The sequence below is a fragment of the Macrotis lagotis genome, chromosome 5 (assembly GCF_037893015.1).
Source record: "Macrotis lagotis isolate mMagLag1 chromosome 5, bilby.v1.9.chrom.fasta, whole genome shotgun sequence".
In the NCBI taxonomy this organism is placed as follows: domain Eukaryota; kingdom Metazoa; phylum Chordata; class Mammalia; order Peramelemorphia; family Peramelidae; genus Macrotis; species Macrotis lagotis.
The window spans coordinates 78,512,944-78,529,716 of record NC_133662.1 but is presented as its reverse complement, the minus strand read 5'-3'; the positions used below and the strand labels follow the sequence as shown (position 1 = coordinate 78,529,716).

Genomic DNA, 16,773 nt, shown 5'->3' with positions numbered 1-16,773 from the left:
TAAAAAAAAGACAATATCTTTTCATGGATATAAAATTAATGGCATTTATATCACTTCAAGATTTGCAAAGAACTTTACAAATATCATTTCATTTTATCCTCACAACAACCCTTATTGTCCCCATCTTACAGAAAAGTGAAGCAAAAAAAGATTAAGAGATTTGTCCAGAGCTAAGCAGGTAGCTGCTTAGGTAGTTCTTCTGGTAGTCCAGTTCTCTATCTACTGAGTCAGTAGGGCCAATATTAACACCTGGAGGAATGCTATTGTGTATAATTATGTGTTGTGTGCATCTTTCATATGCTCTATCTAGCTTATATATGTAGCAACAACTGGAGGTGAACCAAAATCTAGATCCTCAAATTCAAATCTATTTCTTTTTTCCCTGAACTATCCTAGGAAATCTTTAACATGGAGAATACATGATCAGGATTGTCCTCCCTAGTAAAAGAAAAATCACTGTCTGCAAAGGCCATCCATTCCATTCTTGGACATGTGTAATTATTAGGTCTCTTGCAGCTCTAACATTCTGTCATTCAGTATCATTCCCTAAAATGTAAGTAGCATTAGCACATAATTGTCCAATTTATTTCCTCCCCTTGATTTTGTCTCCCTACTTGTCATTTCATCCTTAATTTCAGCCATAAGCTTCCCACTTGACTTTTCTAAATTCCAAACTGCATTTCCCTTGTGTAAATCATGGATGTTTTTCATTTATAAAATTTTCTATTTAAGACATTCTAAATATATAAATGGAAATTCAGATGAAGACTGAAACAAAAAGTTACTTCTTAGGGGTGCCTGATAAATTAGACATTTTGCCCCTCTGTAACTCCAAGCAAAGGCATTTTACTCATTTTAGGATTATTAGAGGAATTAGTTTATTTTCAGCAACATTAATTAAAATGCTAACAAAATGTCACCCTAGCACATTTTAATATTCATACTCAGGAATCTTCTTGTTGTAGTTCATCTGACATGGTCATTCACATTGTGAAAATGTCAATGTTTGACTTAGAATCCAATTAAAAGGTCCACAGATGAAAAGATGATCCTGAGTTTGGAAAAAATATTAGCACTAGAAGAAATCATCAAGATTGTTTGGTACAGGGCAGTGGATAGAACACCAGCCCTGGAGTCAGGAGGACCTGAATTCAAATCCAACCTCAGACAATAATTACCTAGCTGTGTGATCTTGGGTAAGATTGTTTGACTCAAATCCATTATTTTACAGATACAGAAATTCAGAGAAATGACATCTTATATTATATCACATGAGTAGATAGTGGCAGATCTCCTGACTCCCCATTCATTGCTTTTTTCCCACTGCACCATGCCAGACAAAGGTCAAATAAGGTCAGACCAGATGATTTTCAAAGGTCTTTTCTGACTCATCATTCTGTCATTCTATGATGTCTCTAATAGTAAATTAAAAATCAAAGCAAAAATTCTTTTTCCTCTCCCTGCTTTCTTAATTTTTTTCCAATTACATGGAAAGATAGTTTTCAACAATCAGTCTTTCCTTCTTCCCTCCCCACGGCAGCAAGCAATCTGATATAATTTGCACATGTATAATCATGTTTAACATATTTCTATATTAGGCATGTGAAAGAAGAAAAAAATCAAGGAGGGTAAATGATCATGAGAGAGAAAGAAATAACCTAAAAGAACTTTTGAAAGGTGAACATATTTTGCTTTGCTTTGCATTCAGACTCCATGGTTTTTTATCTGAAGATGAAGATGACATTTTTCTAAAACAGGTCTCTCAAAATTGTCCTTGATCATTGAACTGCTGAGAGGGGCTTCATCCATCATAGTTGCTCATCTCACAATGTTGCTGTTAATGTATACAATATTCTCCTGTTTCTATTCATTTCATTCAGAATCTGTTCATGCAAGTCTTTCCAGGCTTTTCCAAAGTCCATCCTCTTATTTCTTTCTTTTTTCTTTTTTAAAGATTTTTATTTGTTTTGAGTTTTACAATTTTCCCCCAATCTTACTTCTCTCCCCCCACCCCCCACAGAAGGCAATTTGCCGTGGTATACATTGATCCAAATTGAATGTGATGAGAGAGAAATAATATCCTTAGGGAAGAAACATAAAGTAAACAAGATAGCAAGATCAGACAAGAAGATATCAGGTCTTTTTTCTAAATAAAAGGTAATAGTCCTTGGTCTTTGTTCAAATTACGCAGTTCTTTCTCTGGATACAGATGGCATTCTCCATTGCAGAGAGCTCCAAATTGTCCCTGATTGTTGCACTGATGGAATGAGCAAGCCCATCAAGGTTGATCATCACCCCCATGTTGCTGTTAGGGAATACAGTATTTTTCTGGTTCTGCTCATCTCACTCAGCATCAGTTCATGCAAATCCCTCCAGGCTTCCCTGAATTCCCATCCCTCTTGATTTCTAATAGAACAATAGTGTTCCATGATATACATATACCACAGTTTGCTAAGCCATTCCCCAACTGAAGGACATTTACTTGATTTCCAATTCTTTGCCACCACAAACAGGGCTGCTATGAATATTCTTGTACAAGTGATGTTTTTACCATTTTGCATGATCTCTTCAGGGTACAGACCCAGGATTGGTATTGCTGTATCAAAGGGCGTGCACATTTTTGTTGCCCTTTGGGCATAGTTCCAGACTGTTCTCCAGAAAGTTTGGAGGAGTTCACAGCTCCACCAACAATGTATTAGTGTCCCAGACTTCCCACAACCCTTCCAACAATGATCATTGTCCTTTCCGGTCATATTGGCCAGTCGGAGATATCCTCTCATTTTTTCTTACAGAATAATAGTATGGAACAAGTATTCTTATCTTTTTTTTGTCATGGATCTCTTTGTCTTTCTAGTGAAAGCTACAGATTTCTTCTTAGAATGATGTTTTGAAAAAACTGAAAGGAATACTAAATTTCAAATATTCTTTTTCCCATTTAACTTCATGGATTCCCTTGAAATCTAACCATTGATTCATAGAAGCCAGATTAAGAACCCCATGTCCTAGAGGACAATGTAACATCTATCTAGTTTTCATTATGCAGTTTCTATCACACATCCCTGTGCTCTTTGGTTCTTGCATAACATTCAACAGTGCTACTGATGTTGATGATAATGAAATTAATAACCATAATGCATCTCCTGTGTCTTGCTGACTTTTTAATTAGCCAGTAAGGAGAAAGAAGAACAGATGAACTAGGAACTGAAAGTCTAGATGGATTAAGGGGTGAAGGTCATGGGTAATGATCCAGCAGATTCAAAATCAGTATAGTGTCAACTGGTAAGGGGCTTATATGAAGGCACAATGAGGAGGAAGGTAGCCTCATCACTGACCCCTGAACATATTCCTATTGGGCTCTCTATGCTACTTTACATTGTTTGCTGAGATAAGATGTCATGTTTGTTTCCAAGGGAAATGAAAATTTTCCTGTTCTTCCAAAAATGAAAAAAAAAATCACATAGATTTTGCCAACTTGGTGGGTCTCACAAGTGACAGCTTCCACCCCCTGCTGAAGGCAACTTTATGAAGAAGAGGCTGAGGAGTGTGGAAAGCTTTCTATTTCAACCATATCCTTCTCACCTTATATAAATACCACAATCATAAAAATGATTGAGTGAAAACAATAGTTTGACAGAACTGGCACACTCACTAGCTTTCTATACAAAGCTAACTAATTAATTAAAATTTTCTGGTTGACTGACCTCTACAGTCATAGTCAAAGGAAAGACAAGAAGCACTTAGTTATTAAATAGAATGGAAAGTTATTCTATTTGAGTCTGCAGATGAAGATGGGAATTTTGTTTTGTTTTTTAAATTATCATTCTTTATCAAAATACTTGCTAATATAAAACTATAATAGCACCATATGGAACACATAGTAGGGTTGTAATATGTATTGATTAATTGACTGAATAACAAATCCTTTTAAGATTCTTTGTTTCACTGGGCATCAGAAGATTTTCACTATTTGTATACTGGAATGTAGACTCTTTAAAGGAGGAAACTGTTTTTGATTTTATTATATCCCTAGTGATTAATATTGTGCATACAGCTCTTGTTTTGTCATTTCAGTTGCATCCAACTTCTTGTTTTGGGATTTCCTTGGAAAAGATACCGGAGTGGTTTGCCATCTCCATTTCCAGCTCATTTTACAAATGAGGTTAAAGGACTTGTCCAGGGTTATACAACTAGTCTGTGTCTGGGGCCAGATTTGAACTCAGAAGATAAGTACTTCCTGACTCTAAGACCGGCACTGTACCACCTAGTTGTCTGCCTGCTACTAAGTAAGCCTCAATAAATGCTGAATGATTAATTATACCATGTTTTGTCTCATAAACAAGAAGAAAAAACTAAATATCAATAAACTGAGATTAAATATTGGATTAGATGTATATTCATACATTCATTTGATAATTGCCTATTAACTACATAAAATTTCCAATACATTTGATTCTTGGTGGATCCAAAGAGATCTCAGTGGACACCTATTGTCCCACCAAGATTGATAGGGAGAAAGGAATATAAAAGAAGAATTCCATGTCTATGTACCAATATGGATTAAGAATCAATATAGGCTTAGCAGAGAAAACAAATAAGTTCATTAAGTCACATTTAATGTGCCACTATGACACAAAATCATTTATTAACCAAATCAAAAACCCTAATGTCCTGATTATAGATGATAGAAATATGAAAATCTTGACTGAACCTAGGTGCCTATGTGAAATTTTATTCCACTGCATTGTGGAAAAATAATAGTACCTGTTCAATTTAATTTATTTTCATAGTTTTGACTATAAAAAATTACTGAGATTCCAATTAGTCTATATGTCAGCACCACTGCTACTATTATTAAAAGATTCTATTGTGTTCAAAGCAGAACTAAAAAGTAACTGAGCAGAACCCACATGTCTTATCTTAAACTTACCCTAAACAGCAGCAATTTTCTGGGCTAAAGAGGTATCTGCTTTATGAACCCAATGCATTATTAATTTGAAGGAGAGATGAGAGAATTATTTTTAAGCACCTACTAATTGTCAGATAAAGAGAAATCATTCTTCTAATTAGTTTTCAACTACCAAGTTTTTTTTTTCCTCCCCAAGATTAGGTGAGAGTAACTAATAGAAATTAAATATTTAAAGCAATGCTGTAGTTAGAATTCTTGGAAAACTCATCTCCAAAGGACTATAAGCAAGTTTAGTGAGAAGAGTAGGAGGGTGCTTCATTCATCACCACTACCACCTCCCAATAGTGGCAAACCTGCAAGATTTTGAGCTAGATGTTGGTGACCAGGCTTGGCCCACATGCTTCAGTGACTAGCAATCACACTTCTTCTACCCGGATTCCAGTACAGGCACACTGTAGAAAAGAGAGACAGCTTTCCATTCTACCCTTTCCCTTCTGTTTCTCAAGGGAATGCACAATATTTTAGGTTTTTCTATGGATTTTAATCACTAGTGATTGCAAGAAATCAGATGGTAAAAAATCAACAAATAATAGAAGAAACTTGCAATTCTTCAAAACCTGCAAGTTTTATGTACCACTGGTGTTAACTGAATATATGTGACATTTGAATTTTCTATTGATCACTAATGGATGTAAAGTAAAATTTTTTAAATTAATTTCTAGAATGTTAATTTATTTCTTGGTTTTAGGCAGCAAGGTAGAATGATAGACAGTAAAGTGCTGGACTTAGAATAACGAAGACCTCAATTGAATCACCAACTGGGTGATGCTGGACAAGTCACTTAATCTAGGGATAATATTAGTACTTTCCTCCAAGGGCTGTTATTAAAGATTAAACAAGATAATCTATGAAAAGAGCTTTACAAACTTTAAAGTGATATATACATTTTAGCAACTATTATTGTTTTGACAGCATTTGATTGGGGAAGAGGTTATTGGGAAGTGTGGTGGCATTAATAGAATGTATTTTTTAAAAAGAAGCTTTGCAATAGTCATCTAAGTAGAAATCTAATTCATCTGATGCTAATTATCTTTTGCTGCCCGGTTGAACTTTGGTTGTTACCTATTATTCTCAGACAAATGAATTATCTAAGTCAGTTGGCAACAACCATCCCATCATAACTGTACCCCCTCTTATAGCTCCTGAATTTCCACATCATTTCAAGTATATAATTCACAAGGTACATTTCTAGATAAATGCTCAGTGTCCTAAGACAAGTACAGAGAATCTGGCATGTTCAGAAATGGACCTCTCTGAACTCAATCATTTCTCCATCTGTTACCCTCTGCAGTTTGGCTATTGAATACAAATTGAATGTTGTGAATTTTACATAGAGAAAATACAGAGAAAAAGAAATCACAAGAAAGAAAACAGCAATAGGTCAGAAGTCAAAAAATCCTCTTATTTGGGATTTTAGTGAGAAGTGGAATCAGTGTCGGATTTTAAAAACTATATTGAGACTCAAAAGAGGTAAATGAGGTCTGGGTTGTTTCCCAGTCCTTTCTACTTTATACAGACCTCTATAATCACAACATGGCAAAACTGCTACTTTTGTAAAAACTAAGACAAATAGGTAGAAAGCGATATTTGTAAAACTTGTTCACATGCCTGTTCTTCAAATGTTAGATCATTTATTGTTTTCCTCCATTGGCAAATATTCTGTCCAAGTCAGTGACAGGATTTATGTTCCTCTAAACTCCAATTCATAAAAAGGGCATGGGTAATTTTGTTAGATCAGCTGTCATACTGTCAGTTCCATAAATATTGTTTGTCACAAAGGTACACAGCAGGATCAATTTTGAGCACCTGCCTCCAGAACACAAATAGGCATCAATTGTTCATGGGTCCATTAGCAAGCAGCAATTAAAATTTCAAAGAGGTATGTGTAGGAAGGCATTAACAAGATGGAAAACATATCAAATAGTAGGAATCTGGAGGAAATTGGCAAGTCTGATTGGAGAGTAATGAGCAGATTACAAAAAGAAATCATAAAAAGAAAGGAAGTCTTGGGGAAACAACTAAGTTATTTAAAAAAAGAACTCCTGCCTAAAAATATCAGAAACTAATGAAAAAGAAGAGAATGATAGCCCAGTACATGAGATACAACAAATAAGAAGGGGAATGGAGGGGAGAACACTGTTAGAAATAGTAACTTCCTGATAGCAAGAATGGTTAACACGTAGAAGACTTTCTCTATAGCCAGGGTTTGTAATGTGGGGTCACAAGAAATTCTAATGGTCTATGAATAGAATTTAGAGAGTCAATAAAGAAAATTATGTCTTTATTATTACTAGCCTCTGACTAAAGTTTGGCATCTCTCTCAATGATAATTAAAAACACACACATTATTCTGTGAAGTCCACAGGCTTTATCAGACTTTCCAAAGTTCCTATCACACACACACACAGAGAGAGAGAGAGAGAGAGAGAGAGAGAGAGAGAGAAAGTAGTTAGGAACCCCCCTTGCTCTAGAGAACTGGGACAGTAGTAATTGAAATGAACTTATAGTCTGGAGAAAATCAACTAAATTCCTGACTCTGATACTTATAGCCCTAAGCAAATCATTCACCTCTCTCTGAGTTTCAACTTTTTTTCAGTGGTACCAAAAGAAAAACCAGGGATAATATGCTTACATTACTTACCACAAAAGGTTTGATGGGAAGAAATTCAGTCTCCAGTCTTCCTTTCCAGGCTCTTTTATTTCATATTATTTCCATTCAAGGACTTCATGATCCCCAGCCAAACTAATCTCATTGCTGATCCTCAAGTTTTTGCTCAGACTAGCCCCTATTCCTGATATACACTTCTTTATCTTCCATTCTTATAAACCCCAGTCACATGCAAGGTTACCATTAAATATCATCTCCAATGAGAGTTCCTGTTCTCTCTATTTTCTAATGCTTTCTTCTTTAAATTATCTTATTTCTACACATGCTGCTCCTATAAAATTTGAGCTTCTTGAGGGAAAATATCTTGTTTTCTTCCTAGCTTTGCAACCCCAGGATTCAGCACAGTACCTTACATGTTTTGGGGGAGGAAGGGGAGGAGAAGATGGGAAGGGATACTTACTCTATTATACTTTGGGGGAACCAGACTTGTGATTTCAGAGATATAAGTAACTCACACTAAAGATCACCTATCCACCAATGTAATTATCATCTTAAAGATTTACCTGGAACAGCAAGAGGTTTAATCACTTGTCCAGGATATCATAGTTAATTTGTGTCAGAGATGAGACCTGAACCAGGTCTTCATTCCCAAATCCAAGGTCAGCACTCTACTTCTATCCTTCTGCCTTCTTTAAAGTAAGGGCTTCACTTAATAAATGGCTGTTTGTATTTATTTGATGTCAATGGTCTACTTTATTACATCATTGAGACAACCTGATATAATGGTGTGAATACTGAACTCAAAAGTCTAAAGACCTGGGATCATCCTAGCTGTGATTTCTCAGGTAAATCACTTAACCCTTCTGACTTTGTTTTCTCATCTGTAAAATGGTGTTAATATTATAAGGCTGTTGTTGGGGAAGGAAAGAAAATGATATAAAAAATGTTGTAATGTCTTCTATAATGATAGCTAATATTTATACAGGGTTTTAAAATATAAGCAAACATTTTATTTTGGGTGCATGATTAATTTAATAACTTAAACAACACATCTAAGAACTCCTTCCAAATAACAGCTTTTCATTGACAAAGGGGCATGTGATTTAAAAGGTCTTCCCCTTGATATATTTCCATATCTTTATGAAAAGGTATGTTGATTTATATGAACTAATGACAAGTTAAATAAACAGAACCAGAAAAGTAATATGCTATAGTCAATACCTACAACAATGTATATGAAAAGTACAAAACTAAACTATAGAAACTAAATGCTACAAAATTGTAATGACTAAGTTTGACTTGAAGATATATGAAAAGGCATCTCCCCTACCCCTTCTTTGCACTGGTTAGGGACTGTGGAAGTGGGACTCTGAATACAATGTCAGAATTTTTGATATGTTAGCTTTGTTGAACTTTTATTTTCTCTTTTTAAATTCTTTTCTATGAAGGCTAGTTCTCCGAGAATGGAGAAAAGACATTGCTATGTGAGGAAATGAGGATGACATAACAACAAAAATAGCCTAATATCATTTTAAAAAGTACTTTTTACACTGGTGGAAAGTGCCACTTAGCACATTCTTACTGAAGAATAAAGGACATCATTTCAGTCAAAATTTATTTCTTCTAAATTTAAACAGAGACAAAAATGACGTCGATTTGCTAGATAATAATTTTTATTCTCAGACAATAATAATACAAATGGCTCAAAAATTGACTAATTATCTCATTAAGAAGAAAAATTACACTCTATCCCAAGAGGAGATGATAGAAATATTTCATAGTTACAAAAATCCCTTGTTAAATCATGGGAAATACAAATTGGATATGATGAAATTAATATTCTTTTTACCCACTCTACAGTATCTGTTATTGCACAAAATCACTAAAGAGTATTTACTATTTCAAATATAGCATCATTTAAGTGTTTTCTATATATTACATAGTATTTGAGGGTTCATTCACCTATACTAGAAAGGTCAGAATCAAGTTTATCTTCCTACATTTCATCACTTTCTTAAGACATTCCTTAGTTGAAAAGAGACTACTCCTTAGTCTCCAAAATGAATTTGCAGAGAATACATCCTGTTAGAGTAATCAAATAGACTTCCATAAAATAATATTCAGAGGGGGGGCAGACCATAATAGAATTCAGTGGCATACCACTCATTCCCATGTAGAATAAAATTTATAATGTGTGTCACACAATTAATTATATTGTACATGGAGTATCTTTCTACTCCTTCCCTTTTTTGGAAATCAAATCTAAGCTTTAAATCACTTTGATGGGACTTCAGGGAGGGGATGGTATAAAGAGCCAAACTTTGGAAAAAAAGAGAGATTGATAGCCCCCTCCCATTTAAGGACAGGGCTCCACAAGGACTGAAAACATGAGTGAGTAGGTCAGAGCTCAGATGGAACCATTAGTGGAAGGTGTAATAGAGGAAAAGTTGAGGAACTCAGTCACACTGGAGCATGTTGTTATAATTATAATTTAGCTCTGAAAGAGTATTCTTTACTCAAAAGGAAATGAATAATTAAAATAAGGTCAAATAGTATTATATATTGATACTGTATATTCATGATAATGTACATAAGAATATGCAGCTTCAGATTCAATTGTGGGGAGTGGCAGCACTTCAGATGAATGATAGCAACCTAGGGTGGGGTTAGAGGTAGCAGGATGCACCAAAAATGGTTCATCAGCTTTTACTTTTTCACTCAGGAAAAGTCCCAGCTCTGATGTGAGTGGTAGGATTTTCAGTTTTCCATTTTCCAAACATTCTAGATCAAGATTGGCTAAATGAGATGGCAGATACAAGATCAGCAACACTTATCTTTCTTTCCTCCACTCAGAATGCATAAATCTATACTATAGAGCAGAGGTTTCAAACTCAACTAGAAAAGGGGGCCTCTAATTCTTAAATAAGGCTGCCAATGGGATCCCATCTTGAAACAAACAATTAAGAATTCAATCTTTCTAAATTTCCAAAATCTTCCTTTATTTCCAAAAAACTTTACTGCCAAGAAAATAGCTCTGAGCTATGTTCTACCAAGTAAAGCAAGGAAACCTTTGCCTAAGGAGTTTACAGTATTCCCTTGATACATTTTCTACCATGCCGTGTTAGCCTATTCACAAAGAAAACAAATAACATTTATAATTTACAAAAAATCCTATGTAATAACTATATCCTAAAGTCAATAGCTAGCATTTTTATTGTTCTTCAAGTTTGCAAAGCACTTTACAAATATGTTCTCATTTTATCTTCATAACAACCCTGTGACCAAGTTTCTCTTTTACTCAAAAACTTTCAGTGCTTCCCTATTGCTTTTCAAAGCATGAAGAATGACCAGCAAGCTATCTCACAAGCTAGTTTTGTGCTCCCTGTGCAGTCCTATTTTACTATTCCCCCTCACAAGTCCTATGTTCCAATCAGTATGAACTACCCTCTATCTTCTCTTTGTCTCACCTTTTCCCATCTCTATTGCTTTAATCACACAGTTTTCTATGACAAAAAAATGGACAATTTTCTACTACAATTCCCCTTTCCTCAAGGACTGATTCTGATGCTATCGTCCTTCATTTACCCCAAATCTCTGTAATTAATTAATTAATGTCTCTCTTCTCAACACTCTTATAGCATTTTGGTGGACCTTATAAGCTCCTCTAAATCTCCCTATAGTTCTGTTAAATATACCATCATTCTTACCTTATCCAAGTTGCAATAAGATTCATCTTTCACTCTTCCCTCTCCATTATTTTCCATATCTTGTCAGTTCTATTGTAGCATCCTCCTAATTAAATTCCTAGCTTCCATCCTCTTCTCTCTCTAAACAGTTGCCAAAGTAACCTTCCTAAAACACAAATCTGACGATGTCATTCCACTACCCCATAAATGTAATTGTCTCCACATTACTTCTTGGGTGCAAGATAAACTCCAGGTCTCCATTTAAAACCCTTCATAAACTTGTTCTTGTCTGTCTCCCCAAGTTAACTGAACAATACTCTTATCATAGATTCTGTGTCTCAACCAACCTGCTCACCACCAATTACCATCTTTGAACCTTTTCAATGGCTATCTCCCAAAGTAAGAACTCACTCCTTCACTTCTCAGAACCCCTAGCTTTTATATGACTCAGTTCATTCGCCATCTCCTATGGAAAATGTTGTTAGTACATATTCCCTTCTCTACCTACTCCTCCTGAAATTATCATATTTATACCCTCTATATACTCTGTAAATAGTCAAATGTAAGTTTTTTGGTAGACGGGTATTGTTTTGACTTTTCCTCTGTAATCTTTATGCCAACAAAAAATGATGCTTTTAATGCTGCAAAACTTTGGAATAGGACCTTGTGGTGGATTCATTTTATATGTTTAAAAATCAAAATGTTGGGGCCCCTAGGTGGAGCAGTGGATAGAGCATTGGCCCTGGAGTCAGGAGGACCTGAGTTCAAATCCAACCTCAGACTGGATTAATAACTGCCTAGCTATGTGACTTTAGGTAAATCATTTAACTCCATTGCCAATCCTTTTTCTCTGTCCCTCCCTACCATTACCAATCCAAATTAGACTATACTTCCTGGGGCGGGGGGAACTGGGTCATATTGATCTTTGACTCTCCCAGGTTCAGGACAGTGTCTTGCATATGGCAGGCATTTAATAGTATTAACTGAATCCATGGAAGATTAGAGTTCTTAATATTTCAATGAGGATGCTGGTCCTGGAAACTTAGATACATGCATTGAGCTCTTCTTTAAAAGAAAATGCAACAGGTGTAATGAGTTCCAATCATCAAACTAACTAGTCATTAATTAGGATAGAGTGTAGTACATCCACTCTGACAGCCACTAATCTTCCCTCAACAGTGTTGACACTTTTATTTCCTTCGGAATGATATAACTTAGTCCTTTGCCTGGTGTTTCTGGTGTGACTAATTGTGGTTGCCAAAGCTGCTGGAAGTTAATATGAAATCATGCTTGTTGCTAGCTAAAAATAAAGGAACGATCAAGATGAAAATAAATATATTTAAAGATGGTGCTCCAGGGATTCAAATCAAATGAAATACCTATCAGGTTTAGGCTTTCATTCATAGATAATTTTGAAGTCCCTGACTTCCTCTGACTCAGCAGTTCAGTTCAATTCAACAATTTGAGTAAAAAGAACACAAACTCAAGTCAGAGTACCTGAATTCAAATTCTATCTGATACTTACTGTGTGACATTATATTTTACTTCCCCTCCATGGGGTTCAGTTCCTCCATCTATAAAATGAGAATGAAAATATCTACAAATTTTAACAGACAGCATCAAATAAAAATTTATTGTGCTTTATTTTACAAGGTTTTTGTTATAAGAAATATATGGTGTATAAAAAGTACTCTTTATCATCTGATAATTACATTGGAAGAATATAGGTAGAATATATAGATATGGGGGCAGCTAGGTGGTGCAGTGGATAGAGCACCGGCCCTGGAGTCAGGAGTACCTGAGTTCAAATCTGGCCTCAGACACCTAGCTATGTGGCCTTGGGCAAGTCACTTAACACCATTGCCTTGCAAAAACTAAAATATATAACATACATATATATATATATATATATATAGAGAGAGAGAGAGAGAGAGAGAGAGAGAGAGAGAGAGAGAGAGAGAAACAGAGAGGACTAGGTCAAATTGGTCAATTTTTTGAAACAATTTTTGGTTCATCATCCAACCTTTCTACAGAGAAATTTGGAACCACGCCCAAAAGGCAAAAAAAAATGTGCATACCCTTTGATCCAGCAATACCACTACCACCACTCCGCTACCCCATAAATGTAATTGGCTCCACATTACTTCTTGGGTACAAGAAGAGATCATGAAAAAGGGTAAAAACATCACTTGTACAAAAATATTCATAGCAGCCCTGTTTGTGGTGGCAAAGAATTGGAAATCAAGTAAATGTCCTTCAATTGGGGAATAGCTTAGTAAACTGTGGTATATGTATGTCATGGAACACTATTATTCTATTAGAAAACAGGAGGGATGGGGATTCAGGGAAGCCTGAAGGGATTTGCATGAACTGATGCTGAGTGAGATGAGCAGAAACAGAAAAACATCGTACACCCTAACAGTAATATGGGGTGATGATCAACCTTCATGGACTGACTCATTCCATCAGTGCAACAATCAGGCACAATTTTGGGCTATCTGCAATGAAGAATACCATCTGTATCCAGAGAAACAACTGTGGAGTTTGAACAAAGACCAAAGACTATTACCTTTAATTTAGAAAAAAAAAAACTGATATCTTATTGTCTGATCTTGCTATCTTGTGTACTTTATTTTTCTTCCTTAAGGATATGATTTCTCTTTTATAATATTCAATTTGGATCAATGTATACCATGGAAACAATGTAAAGACTGGCAAATTGCCTTCTGGGGGGGAGAGAAGTAAGATGGGGGGAATTGTAAAACTCAAAATAAAATCTTAAAAAAAAAATTTTGGTTCACTCATGATTCATTAAAATATGTTAATTTGGGGGGCAACTAGATGGTACAGTGGATAGAGCACCAGCCCTGGAGTCAGGAGGAACTAAGTTCAAATTTGATCTCAGACACTTAATAATTGCCTGTGTGACCTTGGGCAAGTTACTTAACTCCATTACTTTGCAAAAAATATAGAGAGAGATAGATAGATAGATATAATTTAATTCCAGTCAATTTTCAGGAAGCAGTGCTGTCCATTTTACTTTTCATTCCTTTCAAACCTATTTTTAATTGATTAACTTTGTTAAAATCTCTAACCTGAGTAAAGTAAATTCATGGATTCTTAAAAAGAAATCAGTTCAAAGGGGTAACTCTTTTTTAAAAACTTGTATTTATTTAAGGCAATGGAATTAAGTGACTTACCCAAGGCCACACAGCTAGGCAATTATTAAGTGACTGAGGCAGTGATTTGAGTTCGGGTCCTCCTGACTCTAGGGCTGGTACTTCATCCACTGCAACACCTAGTTGCCCCTCAAAGGGATAACTCTGAAAGGAGAAGAATCTCATTAATGTACAGATTAATTTCTATTGTAAAGTCAATTAAAGCTTAGTGAACACCCTTTCTTCCAACAAGAATTATTTCAAAATAATTATCCAGGAAATTTGAAAATTTGTCTTTAAATATCCAATCCTTCCTCCCCCCCCCATCAACTGAAAATATCTTGTCTCATCTCTTCTAGAAAGTTCTCTCTATGCATTCCCTGCAAAGGAATTATTTGTCTTATGAAAAATTTCTGTTTATGTTATCTCTCCCATTAGTAGATATAAGATTATAAACTGTTCTTTTTTTTCTCCTTTTTCTTTGTATCCCCATTGCTTGTTATAGTGCCTTGAATTTAATCACGTGTCTAACAAATGATTAGGTCTTACATTTCTCTTTTTTTTAATTGAGTTCTTTTGTTTCATTGTTGCTACAGTAAAAGAAAGTTACTGGCATATGTCTTGTGAAGTTTTTCTTATTGACTAGCTGGTCCTCAGAAAGGAGGGTTTCCTGTAGCCAAAAATATATATTCTAAGTCTTTCAAGCATGATAATAATTAATAGTATTTCTATTCCACTGCCTTGGAATTTGAGAGTTCAGGGTGTCCACCAATGATGCAAGACTTTGGAAAAGCCCTTGTGGTGGATTCATTTTATATGTTTAAAAACCAAAATATTGGGGCACCTAGGTGGTGCAGTGAATAGAGCACTGGCCCTGGAGTCAGGAGGACCTGAGTTCAAATGCAGCCTCAGACACTTAATAATTACCTAGCTGTGTGGACTTGGGCAAGCCACTTAACCCCATTTGCCTTGCAAAAAAAAAACCTAAAAAAAATAATAGAAGCTGGAATGACAGAAAGAGAGAGGGAGGAAGGGAGGAAGGAAGGAAGGAAGGAAGGAAGGAAGGAAGGAAGGAAGGAAGGAAGGAAGGAAGGAAGGAAGGAAGGAAGGAAGGAAGGAAGGAAGGAAGAGAATTATGCTTCAGTTTGCACCCAGAGTTCATCATTTCTCTCTGGAGGTGCACTTAACATTTTTTGATCATGAGTCCTTTGGAATTATTTTGCATCATTGTATTGATCCGAGTTACCAAGTCTTTCCCAATTGATCATCATTAGAACATTGCTGTTACTGTGCACAATGATCTCCCATTTCTCTTCACTTTGAATCAGTTCATATAGGTCTTTCCATGTTTGTTATATTCAGGAACCACCCCCCCACAAATGTACTCCATCACATTCATATGTTACAACTTGTTCAGTCATTACCAATTGATGAGCATGCTCTCAAATTCCAATTCTTAGCACCCCAAGAAGATATTTATAGATCAGATATGTAGTTATATATATATATATGCATATATACATATACATTTATATGGTTTATTAATGTACAAGGGGCAACATTTGTTAACTGGTATTTGTGGATTTTTGGTTCATCCTGACATTGACTGAACTATATTAGAGAAGTATTCAATAAAAATTTATCACATTATTTTCATTCAAAAATGCTTCAATTATATTAAAAATTTCTGATTTCCATCAATTCATTTGAAAAACCAAAAATCTTTTCAAAATCAGTTTCAACAATATATCCTAAATATATACAATCAGATGAGTACTTATAACTACATTTCATCCATTTGCCACGCAAAATAGGAAATTTCTAGTTTCTTAATTAACTGAAAGCAAATATCCTCAAAAAGATAAGCAGTTCTCCCTCCCACTATATTATTTATATCTATAAATTACCATTCAAAACTGCTTTGCATATGATTCATCAAGTATCATTTCAAACCTGTAAATAGCTACAGGCAGTACTATTTAATCCATTAAAGGAGACTTTTACACATAATAGTTCTATAAATGATGTAAGTCATTTTTTTGATGCTACTGGTATGATTTTTGAAAATTGACTGTTGCTTATTACAATCAGGTAATTCAACTTGATGATGCTCCTGTCTGGCTGTCACTTTCTGTATATACTCTTTTAAGATATCATTTCAACTTTTTAGGTTATGGTTAATTGAAGCTAAAATATCAAAGCACATATAGCAGACTTTTCCAGTTAGCCATAATAATAACTGTGGATCTCAATAATAAACATAGTGGATTTTGCATTTTAGATTTGACTCTTGTTTTGGTTCTGTATTTTGCCTATTTAAGCTATTTCCTCAATCTTTCTTTCTACTTCTCCCAG

General features: G+C 35.1%; 1 long non-coding RNA gene across 2 annotated transcripts in view; it reads right to left on the bottom strand.

Annotated features, from left to right (window-relative positions):
- Nucleotides 1-16,773, bottom strand: part of LOC141487661 (uncharacterized) — a 95,275-nt gene that overhangs the window by 62,632 nt on the left and 15,870 nt on the right. For both annotated transcript variants that reach the window (XR_012468489.1, XR_012468490.1), the window contains exon 5: nt 14,461-14,583. This is a non-coding gene — a long non-coding RNA (uncharacterized LOC141487661). The remainder of the gene's footprint in view (nt 1-14,460; nt 14,584-16,773) is intronic.